The 23,608-nt window shown below is 38.1% G+C and overlaps 1 pseudogene; it reads right to left on the minus strand.

Moving 5' to 3' along the window:
• The window catches only part of LOC135212223 (protein FAM185A-like), a 30,056-nt pseudogene that overhangs the window by 3,340 nt on the left and 3,108 nt on the right, over positions 1 to 23,608 (minus strand).

Below are 23,608 nucleotides of genomic sequence, written 5' to 3' on the forward strand. Positions count from 1 at the left end.
CTACCTGTTAAAATCTTGTTAATTCTCAATGGGTTTTTTTATGTGTAAAAACAAAATGAAATATTCATCCTTCACGCAATGAAGGTCTTTGAGAATACAACTAAATTTAAGTTTGAGAAAAAGAAATAAATATACGTATATAAGGAATTGTTTTAGTTGTGAGATATCTATAAAACACTGGAGTGCAGGCTGTAATATATGGTCACTTATCAGAAAGTCAAGACTGCCAAAACGTCTTTGGAGATGCAACTTAACCAATTTTAATATGCACTTACTTTATTATTAATTTTTGTACTCCAATGGCTTTTTAATAATTGTGCCGACTGGTGTAATGTATTTGTCAACTTTTATTTTTCCCTTTTATTTAAAGAAAAAAAAGTGTAAAGTTGAAAATGCCATAAAATGAAAGGATGGAAATGGAGGTAAAATATTAATGTAGTATGTTACCTTGGGTCCTCCAGGATGGAAATGCTCATATTGCCTTCGTTTACATGAAGAGTGGAATTACTTGTGACTTCAGTAACCTGCACATTCATGTTGCCTTTGCCGACAAACCCAGCTATCTGGCCATGAAGCCCACCTGAAAAGGAATAGGGATGGGCATATGAAATGTAGACCAAAGGCCAAGCACTGGGACCCATGAGGTCATTCAGTGCTGAAAATGTTAACAATTGTTAGGAGAGGGTGAAGAGTAAGATGATAGAAAGTGAATAGGAATGAGGCGTGGTAAAGGGAATAAAAGGAGTTGCAGTTCAGGGCCAAAGGGACACTGCAAAGAACATGAAGTAATTCCTACAGAGCACAGTGTGAAGTGCACTGACAGTACTACCCATGGGGTCTCACCAGAAAATTTAAAAACCAACTGATCATATGTCTGAAAACAATTTTCTTAAGAGTATCCTTTGTAAGTAAAACTCAAAATTCATATCAAATTCATAAAGAATTAAGACAAAAATAATCTCTATGCTCCATAAGTACAACCCTTCGAATTTACTTAGAAACAGTGCTTAGCGTCAAACACATAGGAATCGTGTTCCTCTCCTAAATTTAGAAACAGTGCTTGGTGGGCATGCATAGGATAGGAACAGAGTTCCTCTCCTAACTTAGATGTAGTGCTTGATATGCAAGCATAGGATAGGAATACATTCCTCGGCTAATGAAGAAGCTCTTGGTTGATTGGAGGGATACTCAAGTTGATAACAGACTGACTACTGAGGATTGCATCAACTGCTAACACCAAGCCATTCAAAAATTTACTGTATTTTGAAAGAAAATTGCGAAGTTTGTTTTTCTTGCATGGAAGTAACTTTTTAACAAAAGAATCTCACAGAATAAAATGAAAAAAATTTACATCACTTTATAGAAACATTGCCTTTCCTTAACACCAGATCAGTACATCCATGAAGATTCTTAAGACAAATATTACCACGGTGTGCAGTTGATTTCCCTTGTGTTATATATGAAGAATCAATAGTCGTTTCGAGTTCCTCTGCATCTATGGACATAGCCATTCCCTGAAGTCTCTTAGCAGTAATACTCTGGATGTAAATGAAATCATGAAATACAATTAAAGACATTCAATATCAATTATGGTGCTTAAGCATTTTGAAATCTGAAAACTGAATCTTATAAAATTACTTTTAAAACAAAAATTAAGAAAAACTATATTAAATAAAATGGAATTACCAAAGAAATTACTGACAATAAAGCTATCAGCAAATAAAAATACAACAGGGAAAGACTTAACTTGTGTACGTCTAAGAAAATTTTTTATTCTAACTAAAGAGCTGCTAACAGAAAATGGGATTTGCAAGAAGAGTGTAATGTCAGATTTAAATAGCACTGCCCCTCATAAAATAAAATACCACAACTGATTATAACACATCTAATACTAAAAACAGCAGTAAGGGCAGTAAAGGTAAGAGTTGGCAAATAATTTCTGAAGTTGGGACAGCCATAAGTTAGCTCTCTGATTTACACTGCTGTTAAGTCAATGTTTTTTACTGTACTGTAACATTTATAACTTATTTTTTCTTTCCCTTTTTACATAAGCTTCTATTCTGTGCAGTCTTGCTCCGTATATTAATAGCCTTTTGGGTTTCTACCGCATGAACCATCATTATCAACAATTTTAGATCAAGTTTTCCCTTTATGGAGTTAAGCATAAATTAACTTTTCAGTCTCATCTACCTTGTTTCACATGAATTTTTCCACTATTTGGGTAGCAATAATATATTACTGTAATAACTGACAAAGACTAACCTAACCCTTGAAAATAGGGGAAGAAAAGATTGGGTTTAATCCTAAGGATGTGACACACACTCCTTTTGAAAAAAAAGATTATGGAAACTAGGGTCACCAGAACCAAGGGTGAGGAATAAGATGATTACCAATCAGTCAAGGATAAAGTTAAGCTGTGGAGGCCTGGATGGTGATAAAAGACCACCTGAAAAGAAAAGGGATCTCTCTCTCTCACTCCAAAACAATAGTGACTAAATTCAGAGCTTTATATAAAAAACAAAACTAGTTTCTTCATACAAAACCTGCACCCATGTATTTATTTAGCCAACACTTGTGTTACTCTTCAAACTAGACACCATTCCTGAATAACAATTTGAATAGGATCATCAGCTGACTGGCTGGCAGCTTAGTGTATGCCCACTTAAAGGCTTTGGTCCCAGTTGGGTATTAAGCTCAGCTGCTTGTGTATAATGGAGATATGGTTGAAAGCTCAGTGGACATGAGAGGAGCAAACTCTCAATATTTGTAATGGTTCTGTTTGTTTCTCCAGGAACCCACCACTCATATACTGTCATATATGCAATTGCAGGAGGAAGACTTGCGCCCCTCAAGGAAAAAACTGAATCGCTAATTAGAAAGCATCCAATTTAAGAGCTCATGGGGTTGATAGAAAACAGCCTAATGACCTGACAGACAAGTTGAACCTGTAGAACTTGGAATGCTGTGCATGTAGTAAAACAATAAGTCTGCAACTGTATTTCATGGAGAAAGAGTAACTAGTATGTAGAATATGACTGTACATGCCCAAGGTGGTAGATGCCTATCCTGACAGTTTCCAAATCAAAGGCTACCAAACTTGACAACAAAGAGAACATTAGCGAACAAAGGAATGACCATGTAAGGCATGTCCTGTGATGGTAAAGAAAATAAGCACATCATTATTCAGTCTAGCCTACTCGAGTTCTGCTGAACCAGATAGTCTGGTTGCAGGCCCAAAGACGTATAGTACGTATAATTCAATACTTGAATTACCCTCAGAATTTGGAGCCAACTTACATGATCCTATCAACAATAGTACTAGTAGATTATTCTGTATAAGAATGCAGAGCTGTAATTAATATATAATACATATCAACTTTATATAGATATATAGGCAATTTAAGGTAGACAAACTGAAAGGTAAGAATAATGTAAAAGCAGCGAAAAGCCTTAGGAAACTAATATTTACAATGAGTCAGATGCACAATGAAACTAAAAGGTCTTGCATGATATTAGGGCATTAAGTAAAATAAATAACATATAATTTGCTCATTGTATGGACATATTAATGTGTTTATATGCAAAAACAAATGGAGCCTATGATTTTTTTTTATTCCAGACATTTAGGAAAAATATTTGGTCATATATATATATATATCTCATCATTATAGACAAAATTACTATCAAACTAGATTACCAAGGAATGCCACGCTGCTTTCTAGCTTCTGTAATCTAAAAAATGTACATTGTATTTATAATACTCACAGTTTTCTTTGCATTTACAAAAAGGTTTCCTTGCAGTGTCCCATCGGCAATGATGGATCCCATCTTAGTGGTTATATGAATATTATGACTTTTGAGCCCCTTTGTGTTAATATTGCCATTAAATGTATTAATGTTTACTTCATCCCCTTCCATTCCATAGATGTGTACACCAGCATCATTAAAAAGTTTTATTTTCAGATCTGAAAGAGAAAAAATACATTAAAATTACTACTACATCAACTCAAAATAAGGGAAGTCTTTGCAAATGATACATATGTAAATTCCAAACAAAGAAAAATCTTCCACATGAATAGGTAGTTCTATTTTTATTATGAAAGTCAGATAATGTTGAACTAGAGAAGAATAAGACTGTCAGTTTGGCTTCAACAACAACAGAAGAAGTCTCTATAATGATTTAGTACCAAAGCAATATTTAATCGGTGTTACAAAAGCAGAGTGTACTAAAGAGACTTTTTAAGCTAGTGATGTTATTCTACCATGACACTATAGAGCTAGAGTGAAGGCAATAATAGGTATATTAGAATATTTTGAAATAAATGTTTATCCATCAAAGATCAACACTGAATCCTTTGCTGTCTATCATAGTAATAGAAGCAGCAATAAAGGAGTGCAGTAACAGGGGTCCCTGGGAGCTGAAAATCAACATAAAAAAACAAAACTGATGATGAATGCCAGAGAAACAAAGGAAAAAGAACATTCAGGACAGTGGCCATGTGTTTGTCACAGAAAAGGTGTGGGGGTGAACCCAGTATAGTACTGTGTACTGAATTTAACAGTAACAGATGGGGTCGCAAGAGGTACTCGGGAATACGAAATATTTGAGATTTTCAATGCCCCAAATGCATTATAAGATCAAACATGGAAGCAAGTGAAGATGAGATGCCATGTGAAGCTGTGATGTCATGTCTAGTTATTGTATATCTCGCTGACTTGTTCAAGCAAATCAATAGAATAAATTAATATAATAAATTAATATAATAATGAAGACCTGCTTGCAATAAAAAGGCTTGAAAGATGGGTGACATTCACAGCAAAAAATACTGTCCCAGGAATCACAGTTCTAGTAATGAGGCAAAGAGCTTTTGCATTACTGTATACATTAAATGAATACAGCAAGTCTATTTGTCTCCATGTTAGCTAGCATTATCAAAATTCTTTGTAAAGTGTGTTACAAGGTGTGAAATTCAAAGCATATTTAGGATATATATAAATATATATATATAGTATATATTATATATATGATATATATATATATATATATATATAGATATATATATATATATATATATATATACATACTACAGTAATCCCTCAATTATCCAGATCAACACTATCTGACACACCCGGACCAAGGGCCCCAAAGACTATAGGATATGTATATATTCAAAATGAGTTTGAAAAAAAAAAAAAAAAAAAAAACTACTCTTGAATGGTTGGCAAGCTGCGTGACTTCACAAAAATGTTGGTACAAATAGACTGAGAAAGGTAGTGCACACAGGTAAATAATAAGAGTGAAAATTATTTTTATGGTGTTATTAGAATTACTTTGATAAAAGTGTGTAAATTATCATATTGTGTTACATGAGAGAAAAAAAAAGGATTTATTGTTTTTCTGAACAATACAATGTATTTTAGTCAACGACAAAAGTGTAGCCTACTGAACGAAGCGTTGCTTACGACAGATAAAGAACGGGGTTGGTTTTTTAGTTTTTAAATGTATATTTGAGTTTATTTTTGTTACAAATATCGGAAAATAAGGAATACAATTGCCTTTTGCTTAAGTTTTCAGTGTAAAGTGTGATGGTGTTTGTTTATAAGAATATTAGGTAAGCATTTACTACTATGTGGTATTGATAGTGTTAGCTGAGGAATGGTTGGGAGTTGCCCCTGCACAACTCTAGATTTTTTTTACTAGCTATTATCTGACAGGTCCTTGTCACTATTAATCTTGATAATTCAGAAATTATGTAAAGTAATAAGTGGGAGCAATCTTATGACCTACATGAGGAAACCCTTCATTATTCCTTTTGATGATAAATACAGCAGTTTATATAGTACTTTTATATAAAATACTATGAAACTTCATGAATACACACAAAGTCTCTCAGTTCTATAAATATTTTTACCATATTTAATTGGGAGGTGGACTTCACAATACATTGCATGGGACTCAGGGAAGGCATTTATCGTCAGGACATCTTTCGATTCTCCTGTAAGTTCAATATTAACGTCTTTGCTTGATGCAGCTGAATCTCCATAAACATAAACGAGAGCTCTGTCAGCATCTGGATATTCCTGAAACAGATAAAATAAATACAACATAAAGCATTCATGGCATGTTAACAGCAATGCAAAAGTAGCATAAATGTTGAATTCTTGCAAACGTTCAAGAAAACTGCAAAATTTCACATCTGCAAATTTATATCAAACAACCATACTGACACTGCTGCAACAACATGTGTTCTTGCTAAAAGCACTACAGTTGGTGAAGAAAACACTATTATACGTATATCTTACAAAAAATATATGACTGAAATCCTTCATGTAGGAGGAGTTGATAATAATATTAAGTTTGACATACACACTCGCAGACACACAATGACTGACTGACCATTACCATTTATACATATTTATGCATAATAGTATGAGGAGTTGCACTGACAATCCCCCCTCATTATGGGACCACCTTGACATGGTGAGAGGGCTCTCGAACCTCAGGAATCTCTTCCCAGTTCGAACCAAGAGTCCATATGACATTATATATTTTCGAATTAACTTCTATGGACTTTTCCATTTTTGCCAAAATTTTTGAAAGCAAATAAATGAGAAAACATATATGGCTTAACATGGAGTAAATCCGAAGCTAAAGTGAGAACTGTGGTAGATCCATCACCTACCCGACAATGTTCGGACCTGTTTTTTCAGGCGGAACTATTCTGTGGAGCTGGACCACAGATTCCAGGGGTGGGGGGGCCTGGTTCTAGGAATAGAACTCTCGGCATTCTATCCAGTTGTGCCCATAATGTGATTAGGATGGGGATAATTGTATTAACGTAATACTCTTAGTCCTAGCAAGCGGGTTCTGCTTACACTTGGGCCATACTAATCATGTTTTTATGCCATCCCCTTTTTGGGGTAGGGTAGGGATATGGACATTTGGAGTCCTTTCTCACTTGTGCCATTGGCGGAAGATTTAACTTCGCGAAGGGCCAATGATATCTTTTCAAGATTTTTTTTTTTTTTTTTTTTCATAAAACTCAAAATTTATGAATATTGAAATACGTAAATGATTTGAGTACCCCTGGACCCCATGATGGAAAAACTACGGCACAGTTGATGATTATTGGCATGTCACTAACCCGAATTTCCTTGGTACTGCCACAAGTAGTGAAAGTACTATAAATGATACAAAGAACACCCTGTTTCCAAGTAAAGCAGCAGAGGGAGAAAACCAGAAATAGAGTGCTAAATAAAAAAGAAACAAAAAATAAATTGTAAACTCCAATATCGTAACAATGGAACCATATATGATGAACAATAATTCTGAATTAGAGACAAATAATCCTCCTAACAATACAGAAAAATATATCATAATAGACAAGCAACATACATAAAACAAGGACCAAAAGAAATGATATTTGTTATTTTACAATAAGGTTTTGTACATACTTACCTGGCAGACATATACTTAGCTTACGTCTCTGACAGAATTCAAAACTCGCGGCTAACGCGACAGGTAGGTCAGGTGATCTACCTTACCCGCCGCTGGGAGGCGGGTGTAAGAACCATCATACCTTTCTTGCCAGATTTTTTCTCTCTTATACCTGTCTCCTGAGGGGAGGCTGGGCGGGCCATCAATCGTATATGTCTGCCAGGTAAGTATGTACAAAACTTTATTGTAAAATAACAATATCATTTTTGTACATGAACTTTCCTGTCAGACATATACTTAGCTGATTGACACCCTTGGTGGAGGGTACAAGACAGAAAATAACAAAGAAAAGGTAAACAACACCTGTTGTAGGATAAAAATAACCTTGGTTCTTACCTGTTTAGGCTGAAGACTTCATAGATACTGTCTATTATCTGCATAGCCATAAGAGCTACAGCGAGGGCGTGACCTACAGCTGAAAAGACTCTTTGGGTCTACTAACGGGACTTGATATCCGCCTTACTTAGTAGAATCCAAGTCGGATCATGTCAATGGGGGTTCGCCCTCTTCTATGACAGAACCTGTCCACTACCAACGCAGGGAGCTTCAAACCAAATCCGATCACCTAACCAAACTAACGTTATTAGCATTACGAAACGAAAAAAGGTGCCTACCTGCATCATTTTTCATACAACCATATGAACTCAATTACCAAAAAAACAAGGGAAAAAACTACTAAGGATATGTTCCAGCTCCCTGCCCAGCACCGAATCCGCCGATACGTACGGGCCTAACACGAAGCACTCGTCATACGTAATACTGACTCTTTTAGGTAGTGGTTGGCGAATACTGAATTACATCTCCAGAATGTAGTTTTCATCAGATTCTGAGAGACATATTCTTCTTAAAGGCCCAAAGGAAGTGGCAATTGCTCTTACTTCATGAGCCTTGACTTTTAGGATCTTGAAATGTTCCTCATTACAAGCTTTATGTGCTTCTTTCACAACACTTCTAATGAAGAAAGACAGCGCATTTTTCGACAATGGTCTGCTGGGGTCCCTTTACAGAGCACCATAGTCTATCCTCATGCCCTTAAGGGTTTTCTTCTTCTGAAGGTAGTATTATTTTTTAAACTCCTAACAAGGGCAAAGAGTTCCTTCAGGTTCTTCCCCCTACTATGGCAGATAAACCACGAACCTCAAGTTCCTTGGCCACGGATTTGAGGGGTTCTCATTTTTTGCCAAAAACGAAGGAAGGAAGGCCCAAACCACGGAAAATCTCCTTTGAAAACCTACCCTTCCTTCTAGGCATGATCTCACTAACCCTTTTAGCTGATGCTAAAGCCATGAGAAAGAGAGCTTTCCTCGTGAGATCTTTGAAGGGGGATGCTAAATGTGGTGGTTCAAACCTAGCGGACCTCAGGAAACGAAGAACCACATCCAGATTCCAACTTGGAACTTCGCTCGAGGTCTTCTTGGAAGATCAAAGATCTTAATAGATCATGAAGATCTTTGTTATTCGAAAGATCTAAATTCCTATGTCTGAACACCGCAGCCAGCATGCTTTCGGTATCCTTTTGATAGTAGATACTGCCAAACCGCATTTTTCTCTGAGGAAAACTAGGAAATCTGCTATCTGAGTCACAGAGGTACTGAAGAGGAAAAACTTTTTGGTTCTGGTTCCTGCACCAACGGCGAAAGACGGTTCCCACCCTTCGACTGGTAGACTTTAAGGGTCGAAGGTCTTCTAGCTGAGGCGATAGCCTAGCAGCTTTTGTCGAAAACCCCTTTCGCTCTGACAAGACTTTTGACAGTCGAAAGCCAGTCAGATTGAGAGCGGGGATTTGGTTTCTGTGATACCTGTCGAAGTGGGGTTGTTTGAGCAAATCTTGTCTTTGTGGAAGTGCTCTTGGAAGTCCACCAACCTTCCAGTACCTCTGTGAACCATCTTGGGCGGGCCAGAAAACGGAGGAGCTACTACGTCATTCTTGTCCTCTCCGAGATAGCAAATTTCTTTGAGGGGTTTGTCCTAGTACTTTGAAGGGGGGAAGAAAGGCGTAGACGTCTAGCCCTGTCCCAATCTAGGAGAAAACGCATCCACTGATACTGCTCCTGGTCTGAGATCGGGGAGCAGTAAAGTTCGATTCTTGCGTTCTTTGCTGTTGCAAAGAGATCGATGTGAGGTCTGCCCCACTTCTCCACAGGTCTTGGCATACTTCTGAGTGGAGGGTCCACTCGGAGGTAGAGTTGATTCTTCCTGCTCAGGAGGGGATCGCCCTGACGTTCCTTCTCCCTGTACGAATCTGGTGAGAAGACTGATCTTCCCTTGTTTGAGACCCACAGCAGAAGATCCCTTGCTGTTTCGTACAGGGAGAAGAAGTGCGTCCCCCCCTGTTTTTTGATGTACGCCAAGGCTGTTTGTGTTGTCCGAATTGACCTGCACTACTGCATTTCGGACGTGGGGTTTCGAAGGCTTTCAATGCCATCCAGACTGCCATCAACTCTTTCTTGTTGATGTGCCAAGGACACCTGATTCCCCCTTCCAGGTGCCTGACACTTCTCTTGTCCGAGCGTCGCTCCCCAACCTGCCTCCGATGCGTCGGAAACAACACATGGCTGGGTTTCGGCATGTAGAGAGCCATTCCTTCCCACAATCGAAGTGGGTTGTTCCACCACCGAAGGTCTCTCTTGATTTCCCTTGAGATCTTGAAGGAGAACTCCAGATCTATTGAGAGACGCCTCCAGTTCTGGTATAGGAAGAACTGTAGAGGCCTGAGATGCAACCTTCCTAGAGAAAACGAATTGCTCCATCGAGAGTGTCCCCAGCAGACTCCTCCACATCCCTCGCTGTGCATGCATCTTTTCTCTAGGAAGGTCGTTATTTTCTCGTAGCAACGAGCTATCCTCTCTGGCGACGGAAAAAGCCCGAAAGCCAGAGAAGCTATCCGAATATCCCCAGAGATCCTCTCTTGACTGGGGATTAATTGAGACTTCTGGAAGTTCACCAGAAAATCCCAGCGAAACTTGCCAATGTAAGGGTCTTTTAAGGTCCTCCAGACATCTTTCTTGAGACTCTGCTCTGATTAGCCAGTCCCGTCGAGATAAAGCGACACCCTCACTCCCTCCAAATGTAGCCACTGCGCACGTTTTTCATTAACCCCGTGAAACTTGGGGTGCAGTTGACAGCCGAAGCACAAGGCCTTGAATTGGAAGATGTTTCCTCCCATCATGAATCGTAGATACTTCCGTGAAGAGGATGGATCGGCACAATGAAAGTAAGCGTCCTGAAGGTCTAGAGACACCATCCGTCCCCTGGACGAAGAGCCGCTAACACTGAGGAGTTGTCTCCATGGCGACTTCCTCTTTTCCACAAAGACGTTCAGGGCGCTTACATCCAACACCGGTCTCCATTCCTCCTGAGTTCTTCGGAACTAGGAAAGTCTTGTTTTTTGAAAAAAGCCCGAGAAGCGGGGATCTTTCACTAGTTCTATAGGCCTCCTTCTCTAGCATGAGATCTACTGCTAGAGAAAGGGCTTGATTCATGATGGGGTCCTTGTACTTGGCTACCAACCAACTCCCTCGGAGTTGTCGTCAATGGTGGTCTGACGAGAAGGGAATGAGGTATCCTTTGCTGACAATCGATAGGACCAATTGTCTGCCCTTTGTGGCCCAGACGTCGGGCAAATTTCAGTAGTTTCTGGCACACACTGATGTCTGGAGTCCCTTGACCGCTATTTCCTTTCTTCCCACTGACTGACTTAGAGAAGGGTTTTACCTCTCTTAAAAGGTCTAGTCCCTCTGGTTGCAGAACCTCTGACAGCGGGTCCCTCCTCGAAGGGCTCCTGTCTAGAGGAGTCTCTTTCTTGGTCTTGGGTTGGAAGACAGAGCGAGGTTTCCTGGCCGCCGCTGGCCTAACATGTCCCTGATAGCCTTAGCTGAAAGGGCACTCGAGACATCTTGGATAATTTTCTGGGGACAGAAGAGGGAGAGAGTTTGAGGCATAAAGGAGCGAGCCCCCTTTGCGCATGAGACACTGCCTTCGTTAGAAACGAACAGTAGACCGACGACCGTTTTCTTAAGCACTCCCGCTCCAAACGTGAGGAGAACTTCACTCGATCCGTCTCTCACTGCTTTATCCATGGCAAGTGAGGACACAGTTAAGATCTTCAGGAGACAGAGCATCTGGGGTCTGGGTCTTATTAGCCAGAACACCTAAAGACCAATCAAGGAAGTTGAAAACTTTCCAGGACTCGGAACATTCCCTTCAGTAATGTCAAGTTCGTTCATTCCCACGTAGTCTTGGCGACAAGAGGGCGGAACGCGAGCAGAATCCACTAAATGAAGAGAAGTCCGAGTCCGCAGTAACGAAGGGAGAGCGAGGCCTAAAGGTTCTCCCGATTCGTACCCAGAATCCCAATCTGCCGGTCAGTTTAGACGGAGGGAAAGAAAAAAACCGTCTTCCCTTTCTCTTCTTAGAAAGGCCATTCCATTCCCCAAACCTCTCAGCGCCTTCTTCATGGAAACAGTGGTTTCATCCCTTACACAGACGAAACCTTCGACGTCTTCGAATGGAGATAACGAAAGAGGAGAAGGGGGACCACAGAGAAAGGATATCTCCAAAACTCTTGCAGGAGTAACTCTGTTAGTCTCTTATGGAGGAAACTGAGGCGTCTTTTGGTCCCTCTTCTTCTGAGGGGTCCTGTTTTCCTCCTGAGCTGAAGAGCCCTCCTGATCCTTAGAGGCGCGACTATTCTTAAAGGAGGTCTCTAGAGGAAGTTAGACGTATACGTCTTGGAGACAATGCTTCAGAAAAGTGTCTACTTGCACATCCTTCTTGTCTGGAGGAGTGCGTTTCTCAGATTCTTGAATCCTAATAAAGAGTCAGGGTGGCGCATTCAGGTGCAGAGCACCTGTTTGAAGAAGAACTTCTATCGCTCTTGGCGCCTGTCCAAAGGAGGGAGCGGCTACCAGGCGGGGACGGGAGGCGCATGCCATAATCGAAAAAGCGCCTACCATTCTCTAAACCACTTGGCGCCTGAAACCGAGGCGAGAGAATCTCTGGCGACGAGCGCCTACTAGGTGAGCGCCTACCAGGGGAGAAGCGCCTGCTAGGCTCTCGGCTCCTGACTCGAGGCGAGTAAAAGTCGGGAGAGACGCCTGCCAGCGAAACGCGCCTAACAAGCTCTTGACGCCTGTCCAGCGAAGGGGCGCCTGTCCGATTTAGGGGGGCGCTTGTCAACCGAGAGTGAGGCGAGACGAGGAGCGGCTACGAGGTGAGTAGTGCCTACTAGGCTTCTGGCGCCTGTCAAAGGGGAGCGATCCTGTCCTCGAAAGAGCGTCTGTAGGGTGAGGATCTCCTAACACGCAGTTTGCTCCTTGTCCGAAGGAGAAACTTGTCTGACAGGGCGAATAATACGCTTAGACGCAGATGTGATCTTGTCCGAAGCAGAAAGCCTCCTGCGAGAATCCGAACGCACAGGTGCGCGCCGCTTCCGTCGAATAGCGAGAGTCAGGAGAGGGGAGCCTGGGACTTCTTTACGGAGCGAGACATCCTTCCTACGACGAGAGACGCAAAGAGAGCCCGCCATTAAGCCGAAATCTGCGCCTGAAGGTTAGCCAAAAAAACACCCTTGGCAGGAGAATTCACAAACTCGTGAACAGGAGAAACCGAGGCTCGACTCCGCTCGGGAACGATACTCCTGAATCTCTTACGCTTCTTCCGCTTCCACCTCAGGCTCTTCCGAAAAACTTCAGGGCTGGAAGGGCGGGCGCAGGGAGCCGTTTCTTCAGCTCTCTTCGAAAAAAAAGGGCGCGAGTTCTTCCGAAGAGCTCCATCCTCTTTTAGGAGAAGGCGAGGCGACGAGAAGCACTGGCGCAAAAATTTCTCTCTTGGAGCGATCCAAGGTAGCCTGGGAACGATCAACAGGACTACCGAGGGACGCCTGACCGTTGGGGATGCTCCCCTAACCTTCCTGCGGCTTTCGACTTTCCTCCTCCACTGGGAACTGGGAGTCTGGAAGAGGTCTAGGCCTGGAAGCATTAGGGAGCCTTATCAGACGCACCCTCCACTGCACTGGGTTTCACTGCACAAATCACTATTGGAATCACTCTTACCTTCTAGTTGCTTGATTTTCCTCTCCTCATACTGCGAATGGTGGCTTTCATTGAGGCCACTTCCGAAGGCGCATCTTCGGCTTCGGTGCAGGGAGCAGGAGCTGAAACTGACAAAGGAGCTACTTCTAAAAATAGGATTATCTACATCCAACTCGCTAATACGCGATCTACTACTGCTCCTGGAAGAAGCTTTCCTAACTTTATCCTTTTCAAGCTTCCTCAAGTAGGAAGACAAAGACTCCATTCATCCTCATTCAGCTTTTCACATTCATTACAAGGGTTATTAAAGGTGCATTCATTCCCTCTACACTTCAAACATACCGTGTGAGGGTCTACCGCAGCTTTCGGTAGCCTCACCTTACATCAGTCATACAACAAACTCTAAACATAGCAGTTTTTTCTAGTATCAACATCAGACATCATGAATCCAAGAAAAATCCAAAGAAAAGTCCAATAACTGTCCCACAAATCGCGAAATGCCAGGCCAAAAGATTGGGTAACTTCACCAAAAGTCCGTAGAAACAATCCAGGGCGAAAAACGAGAAAGAATCAAACTGTCAAGAGGTACCGACAACAGGTGTGGGTCGACACCGACGACAGAAAAAATCTGGCAAGAAAAGGTATGATGGTTCTTACACCCGCCTCCCAGCGGCGGGTAAGGTAGATCACCTGACACCTGTCGCGTTAGCCGCGAGTTTTGAATTCTGTCGTGACGTCAGAGACGTAAACTAAGTATATGTCTGACAGGAAAGTTCATGTACAAAAACAAAAATTACCGACTTAATCCCACATCAGTACATTTTGATGACCTCTTTGGACCAAATAACTGGTCAAGATTTCTAGTCCTCAAAGCTGACAACAAAGTCTCAGCAGCGATACTAGAAAACAAATTACTTAACATATATCCAACACAAGATATGGAATGCAGGACACACAAGGACAATGAATGGCTTATCCTAGTAACCAATAAAAAGCAGTCCACTGCCTTTATAAGTATAACAGATAAATATAAAAGTAACAATTACAAGCCACGAAACATTGAATTATGTACAAGGTACAATCATCCTACCCAATAGCGAGCAGGAGCTTCCTTCAAAACAACTACTGTACGACTCCCTTAAAATTGAGATATAACAATATTCACAATTTACAATATACTCGATTTCAAGTAGGAAAGATTAAAATAAAAATATCAACATTGCCAAAATAAAATTTACAGGCCAAGACCTACCATTTAAAATAAAATTCTTGGACAATATAGAGAAGTTCATCCTTTTGTTCCAAAAACCATTACAATGTACACAGTGCTCAAGGTATGGACACACATACAAAAGATGCCGTAATAAGGCTATATGTGCAGTCTGTGCATCAGATGACCATAACACTAATTGGAACTGTAATCAATCAAAATGTGTTAATTGTGGACTAGCCCATCACGCAAAATCTAAGGAGTGCTCATTTTACCAATATAACACAGAACTTCAGTTGTTAATAAATAGGACAGGAACGTCAGTCATGGAAGCCAGACTTGAGCTAAAAGTAAGAGGAGTTAATAATCCATCCAAAAACCCCCACCTTTTCAAATGTGACTAAAAATCAAGATATCAAGCAGCACAATAACAAACAAGAGATAATAAACATAGAAACTAAATTTAATACTAATAATACTGAAAACCCAAAAATAAAAGTGATATTACAACAACCAATACCACCACTAAACATACTACATAGATGCATTCAGTTATCCACGGAAAAGAACTTCCAATGGAAGAGGAGTTAAATAAGATAATTATCGAACTGGCAAAAAGAAATTCTGGAAAGAACCCCACCTAAGGGAAAAAAGTAAATATTGAAAATTACAATCAATCCAAAGAAACTCCAACTACACCAGGAGAACATTTTAAAAAAGATATTAAACTAACCTCAGCACAAGTGGAAATACACAATTACCCTCAATCTCAATCAAACAGCCAACATCTGGACAGTAAAGATCACTCTTTACAATTCCCATCAAATAATTTTAATGAAAACCATACCATTAAACCAAACCAAAATATAACTATTACCCCCCAACCATCCACAAGACCAAATATTCCATTAACAACAAACAAAACAAATACCCCTCAACCAACAGTCCTTATCACTACAGAGAAAAGGACTCAATAAAATTACAAAACCAGAAATTTCTAAAGCTAGACCAAATACTTCTGAACCAATAATTAACATTACCAAACATGCTTCATCTTGTGGTTGTAATGAATGCTTTGTAAGTACATATAACCAACTAACTACCAAGACAGAGGACACAGTACGAAATTGTATAGACAATTTTACTAAATTAACCCTTAAACGCCGAAGCGGTAAAAAAAAAAATGTCTCCCGTGTGCCGGAGACGTTTCAGAGTGAGCGCGGAAGCGGAAAAAATATTTTTTTCAAAAAATCATAGCGCGCTTAGTTTTGAAGATTAAGAGTTCATTTTTGGCTCCTTTTTTTTGTCATTGCCTGAAGTTTAGTATGCAACCATCAGAAATGAAAAAAATTATCATTATCATATATAAATAATGCGATATATGATAGCGCAAAAATGAAATTTCATATATAATTGTATTCAAATCGCGCTGTGCGCAAAACGATTAAAGGTAACAAGTTACTTTTTTTTCGTTGTAATGTACACTAAATTGCGATCATTTTGGTATATAACAAATTGTAAAACGATAAAAGCAACACAGAGAAAATATTATCACAAAATAATGCATGAATTCGTAACGCACGGAGCGTAAACATAATTTTTTCAAAAATTCACCATAAATCTAAATATTGTCCTAGAGACTTCCAATTTCTTTCAAAATGAAGACAAAATGATTTTAATATTACTATACTGTAAGAATATTAGCTTACAAACGCAGTTTCGACCATATCTGACGAGTTAAAGTTGACCGAATGTAGTTAATTTTTTTTTTTATATATATTTTTTATATGCAATTATTTTGGAAATAAGAAAAGCTACAACTTTCAAATATTTTGCGTTTTATTCTACATGAAATTGCGCACATTTCCATATATAAAACTCTATGAAATGCCTAATATGAAACGGAGCAAATATTCCGAGAATGGGACTTACAAATTTCGGAGATTTGTGGCGGAGAATCCGCGCACGGAGGGAAGGAAAGTTTTTTTTAAAAAATTTCACCATAAATTTAAATATTGTGCTAGAGACTCGAATTTGTTTCACGATGAAGATAAATGACTGAATATTACTAGACTGTAAGAGTTTTATCTTACAATTGCGTTTTCGACCATTTCAGTAGAGTCAAATTTGACCCGAACGAAGTGGTTCTATTTATCATGATTTATATGCAAATTTTATTTCAAAAATGAGAAAAGCTACAACCTTCAAATATTTTTTGTTGTATTATACATAAAATTGCGCACATTTTCATATATAAAACGTTATGTAACGGCTAATTTAAAATGGTGCAAACATTACCACAATCGCACGTATGATTTTTTCGGACGTAAAGAAATGTTTTTTTTTTTCATAAATTCATCATAAATCGAATATTGTGCTAGAGACTTCCAATTTGTTGCAAAATGAAGGTAAATGCTTGAATATTACTAAAATATAAGCGTTTTAGCTTACAATTGCTTTTTCGACCATTTCGGTAGAGTCAAAGTTGACCGAAGGTTGAAATTTGTCACTTATCATTTTTATATGAAATATTTTCAAAGCTGATAAAAGCTACAACCATGGGTTGTTTTAGTTGTATTGTGACTGAATTGCGCACATTTTCATATATAAAAACTTTATGTAACGGCTAATTTAAAATGGTGCAAACATTACCACAATCGCATGTATGATTATTTTCGGAAGTGTTACTGCGCGGTACGTAAGGAAAAAGTTTTTTCATAAATTCACCATAAATCAAAATATTGTGCTAGAGACTTCCAATTAGTTGCAAAATTAAGTTAAATGATTGAATATTACTAAAATATAAGAGTTTTAGCTTACAATTGCGTTTTTCGACCATTTCTGTAGAGTCAAAGTTGACCTAAGGTTGAAATTTTGGCACTTATACGTTATTATATGAAAATATCTCAAAAAACTGATAAAAAAGCTACAATCATGAGTATTTTTTTTGTATTCTACATAAAAATGCGCACATTTTCATATATAATACTCCATGTAACGCTAATTTAAAATGGTAAAAAAATTATGTCAAAGTGACGAAATAATTTCCGAGATGTGTCACAGATACTTTTTAGTGCGGCAAGAAAAGAAAATTCGCGCTTGCGCGCCTGCGTAACGACTGTAAACAAAACAACACCTTGATCCATGAACTCCCAGCATCCCCCCCCCAAGGCGCGAGATTCAAGAGTTTTCGGCTGGTAGGCCTAAAAGTATTTTTTCCGCGAATTTTTAAAAAAACTTTTGTATGTCGACGTAAAATACGTCCAGTCGGCACCCGAGAGGACAAAAAATGTCGACGTAAAAATACGTCCGGAGTCGGCGTTTAAGGTTAAGGAGGTTGCCCTTTTTTTAACACCCCAACATGGAGAACGAATTATGTTCTGAATCCTCAAAATACATAAAGGAAATTATAAAATAAAAAATAGACCTGTTAATATTCAATTATGAAAAACAAACAACTGCAGAATGTAATAACTAACATACAAATGCAATGATTAAAAAACCACAAATAAATTCAAATGCATATAAACTACGAGGCAAAGTAAAATCAGCAATCAATTTACAGAATTTAACACCAATTCCTCCCAATAATGAAATATAAAATCATTCAATGGAATATAGTAAATGGTCTCTTAACCCGACTACGTCTGGGTGAATTACAAAGAATCATACGAGACCACAACCCAATGTGCATATGTCTATAACATATAGGAAGTAACCCTACAAATATCCAACACTATAAAATTGCCTGTTATTCACCAACTAACGGTGGAAAAATAGGCACAGCCATATGCGTTCATAATAGCATTACATATGAACCTTTCGACATACCATCTATGCCATATTAAATAACATCAATTAAACTGTATATGACTGACAAAAGTAAAATCACTATTGTAATTTATATAACCAACCAAATTTCAATGCAAATTTTAGTGATTTTTTCTGAACTTATTAGCAAAAGTATTACAGGAACCCCTACTTATAGTAAGAGATTTTAATGCACATAATCCATTATGGGATACAGTAACTAATAACACCCCACTGACACATCCGAATCAACATAGAGAATACTATAATGAAACATAACCTGTGTTGTCTCAATGAAAGTGAAGTTCCAACATATTTTTCAAATACACATCTAACCTTTCGTCAACTGACATTTCATTATGTTCAAATGATGTAGCCGAGAAATTTGAATGGAACGTCCTAGACGATTCATAAACAGGTGACCATTTCCCAATCACTCTGAACTACTTAAGTAATATCAAAATATTGCCACCTACAAGATATAATATTCAAAAAGCTAACTGGGATAAATATTTCCTATTCACTCGAAACATACCACCTTCCACTAATGAAGATCACCAATACAACATGTGAATCCTTCTCAAACTTCATAATAAATGCTGCAGATAAAAGTATTCCAAAAACCAAAATCACATTCCACAAAATCGACCTGTCCCATGGTGGAACCCAACCTTAACAACCTTAAGTAAAATAAAACATATTGATTGGGTCGCAATCTTAACAGACTCAAAACTCGCCTTGAATCACTGAACAAAATGCCCTATATATAAAACATATTAAAAAAAATAGTTTATAACAAAAAACATAACAATTAACCACATTAAACCACTATATAACAAATATACAGCCAAATTTAGAAAAACAGTAATACCCAGCTGAAAAAATCGCATCATAGAAGGAATATGTCTCAAAAAAACATATCTTCAAACACATCCATAGGGATATCTGGCAAAAGATTAAGGAAAAATCAATGGAAAACACATAAGACCTCCAAGAAGTGCAATACAATTAAATGGAAAAATATACCATGATACTTATGAAATATCAAATATAATTGGAAAGCATTTGAAAACATCAGTGCTTACTCCAGCCTAGATACACATTTTCAAAATATCAGAAAAACAAGAAAATATAATACTCAATTTTGAAACTCTTGAAGACCTGGAATATAACTTATTTTTAACTGGATGAACTAGATAATGCCATCAACTCTTGTCATCCCTCCACACCAGGATATGATAAAATATCATTTGAAATTATAGAAAAATTAGCTCCTATAGCTAAATCATATTTATTAAAATTTTATAATATATGGCTCTAAACGTGTCTTTTCCTGATAAATGGAAACATGCCCACCAAATAATTCCAAGATGCAAGTAATCCATCCAATTATAGACCGATATCTATAACAAGTTGCCTACCTATGCAAAATCTTAGAAAAAAAAAAAAAAAAAAAATGGTAATGCACGATTTAACGTATGTAATAAACCAAAGAATCCATTTTCAAAAACACCAACACAGTCTGGTTCAATAGCTGGCAGATCAACCCTAGATCCCTTAACACATTTAGAAGATCATATCAAAAAAGGCTTTGAACAAAAGAAATTCACAGTAGACTACATTTTTTTATATAGAAAAAGCATACGATACAACATGGAAACATAACATCATGCAAAAACTCCACTCCTTCCAAGGGACTAAGAGGCCACTTATCAATATTTATTAAGAACTTTTTAACAAACAGAACTTTTCAAGTAAGAGTAGAAAATTCCTACTCAGTAACCTATAAACTGGAAGAAAGAATCCCTCAAGGTAGTGTCTTGAGCTGTACATTGTTTGCTTTAGCAATCAATGACATTACTATAAATTTACCAAGTGGTGTAAAAAACAGTTTATATGTTGATGACTTTGTCATTTACTATACGAGTAGTAATTTGAGACATGCTCAGAGAGTTCTCATGTACTGCCATTTCAAATATATGTAGTTGGATAAAATTCAGTTGGATTTTTAAATTTTCAAATGATAAAACAAAAAGCAATCGTCTTCTACAAGGACAAAAGATGGATGAAGAACCAGACAATCAAACTTCACCTTTATAGCACTGAAATACAATTTTGTACAAAAATCAAGTACCTAGGAGTGATATTTGATCAATAGTTTAAAATGGAAAGGACCACATCAAATACATTAAAGCCAAGGGCATCAAGCCCTTTCCATATTAAAAAAAGTTATCACACACTAATTGGGGAGCAAAGCAAGACATTTTATAATGATATTTAAGGCAACAGTCTTATCCATAATAGATTAATGCTGTCCGATATATTCATCCGCCTCAAGAATCTGCATTAAAATCTCTCGATGCAGTGCACCATGAAGGCTGTGATTGTGCACAGGAGCATTCCAATCGTCCCAACAAACTCACTTCTGGTAGAGGCAGGTGTTTTGCCCTTAAAACATCACCGTATTTTGATAACAATACGAAGAGGTCTTTCAATGCAAGCGGGATCGTCTCCTGTAGCTGACTGCTTCCAAAACTGTAATCCAGTAACAGCAGTTAATAGTACTAGCTCTTTCCCAAAAAGAGCTAGATACATAATGAACTTGCATAACATGGATCCAATTTTTCACCCACCAATAGAATTGCCACCACCGTGGATTTTAAATCGAATAAAGATATGTACCTCCCTTTCTTTCTTACCTACTCAAAAAGCAAATGACAAGTACAGAAATGTACAGCAAAACATGCCTTTGGAGCACATTAGAAAGAAAGGAAACAAATTTATGGTATATAAAGACGGCTCCAAAAAATAATGTTGGAGGAGTATGGAGCATCTGCATATTCGAAAAATATGTTAATAAAAAAAAACCGCCTACCTTTAATATCATCAGTATTTACTGCTGAAGTCACAGCCATACAGATGGCTCTTGATAAGATATCTGAGGCAAAAGCAAGTGTCTCTTATTTTCAGTGACTCACATAGCGCTATAGATGCTATAAGACGGTATAAATCAGGAAACCAAATAGTGCAGGAAATACAAATAAAAATTCATCAACTCCTCCAATCAGGATTATCAATGGAAAATATGTTGGATCCCAGCACACATGGGAATGAAAGGAAATAAATATGCAGACATCAGCTGCCAAATTAGCCTGCGCTATCCTCCAACAATTACACATGCCCATTGTCAGACTGGGTAAAATCTGTTAAACCATTGATTTATCAGGATTGGAAAGGAGAATGGGCCTCGGTGCCAACAACAAATAAAACTTAAAAATATAAAAAACTGACGTGTATGCATGGAGGACAATCCTCAGGAGGAAAGATCAAAAGAGGTGATATAGCAAGGCTCCGTATAGGACACACAAGATTCTCGCATGGCGGTCACTTGATATCAACACCACATGCTGACCCAATGAAGTGTAGCAGATGTCAAAAAACCCCATGACAGTACAGCTTTACTTGTTGAGTGCCCAAAATTGGACCCAGCAAAGATCTATTTATCTATGGAATTCAAAAATGAAAAGTATTCTTGCTGAAAGCAAAGATTTTTCAATACTAACATCATAAATTTTTTAAATAAGACAGGTTTCTCAAAGTCTAAATTCTTACAAAATTAATTAATTAATTTATTTATTTTTTTTTTTTATTTTTTATTCTATTTTTCATTTGTATTTTTTTTCTCAAGATTGATCCCTGAGAACCAGCCCGAGAAGAGTCTACTTGAAGATCAGAGGTCTGGAAAAACTAACCCCTATGAATAATAATAATGCATGACAATCAATTGAAAGAGGAAATACACGCAAGTCTACCTTTGTGCAAAGTTTGACAGATATCCCTTTATTCACATAAGAGCTGTGACCCAGTAAGTTGTGACAACAGTGATGGATATGAACAATATCCCTGCAAGCACATGTATGTGTATCTGTCTACCGTTGTCGAGTTTGACTGAAATCCCTTCAGTAGTGTAAGGGGAGCCGAGATAATGAGTCAGGTATGGGGACATGAAGCTGGACAGCTAAAAGGCTGATCTCTTATCATGCCGATCTATGCTTGAAGACCTTAATTTATTCCTAAGCTTGACTAAAATCCCACGTAGGAGTAGCTCTGATGAAAGCATAGGTGTGCAGACAAACTGCTGGAAAAACAGTAACCCCTACCTTTGTCAGAAGAAGACTAAACAAACAGTGCATTTTAGGAGAATAAAATCACTGCTTCAAGGAACATCACTAGCAAAATAAAATAAGACCTTAGTTACCAGGACAAATTCAATCTTGAACTAGATTACACCAAAACTGACTCCAAAGACCTTAAGCTTTATACATGAATCTTCCATACAATATAACATGCAGTATGAAGTGACAATTTCAGTTTCACAAATGTGGCATAATGAGCCCAACAGATGGTACCTCAAATTAATGAGTGAGAGAGAGAGAGAGAGAGAGAGAGAGAGAGAGAGCAGAGAGAGATGAGAGAGAGGAGAGAGAGAGAGAGAGAGAGAGAGAGAGACTTACATGAGGATTGGCAGGTTTTATGATGCAGCCAACATTGCCTGTGGTACGAAAGGTTCCAAATCCAGGATTGACGTGAAATTCTTCCTTTCTTAATTGAACAAAACCATCAGCTTTCTGTGAGAAATATTGACAGCTTTGAGAAAAATAATTTTGCTTCTTTAGTGTTGCTCTGATGCATTTTGTCATGAAGATTGGATGTATTTTTCTTGTGATGACCCTCATTCTCTATAAAGTTTCAGCTTCTCTAACCAGGTCTGAAAGTATAGAATATGTGGTTAGTACTATTCATGTGCAAATCTCCCATAAATCAAGTTGTCAGATACAGTAGTATTTAGAATGCTATTTTGTAATCTGATTTACATGAAGCAAAACCATAATAGACTGTAATCCAATGTTTTGAATATGATTATGAAGAACTGATATTTATTTCCTCTGCAAATGCTAGGTTAACAATTTAACCCACTACCTAACAGTAATGGAGGGAACTCTATTGGAAAACATTTTTGTGAGGAAGAATGAACGAAAAAGGTGCAACATAAATAGG

The sequence above is a fragment of the Macrobrachium nipponense genome, chromosome 19 (genome assembly GCF_015104395.2).
Source record: "Macrobrachium nipponense isolate FS-2020 chromosome 19, ASM1510439v2, whole genome shotgun sequence".
Lineage (NCBI taxonomy): Eukaryota > Metazoa > Arthropoda > Malacostraca > Decapoda > Palaemonidae > Macrobrachium > Macrobrachium nipponense.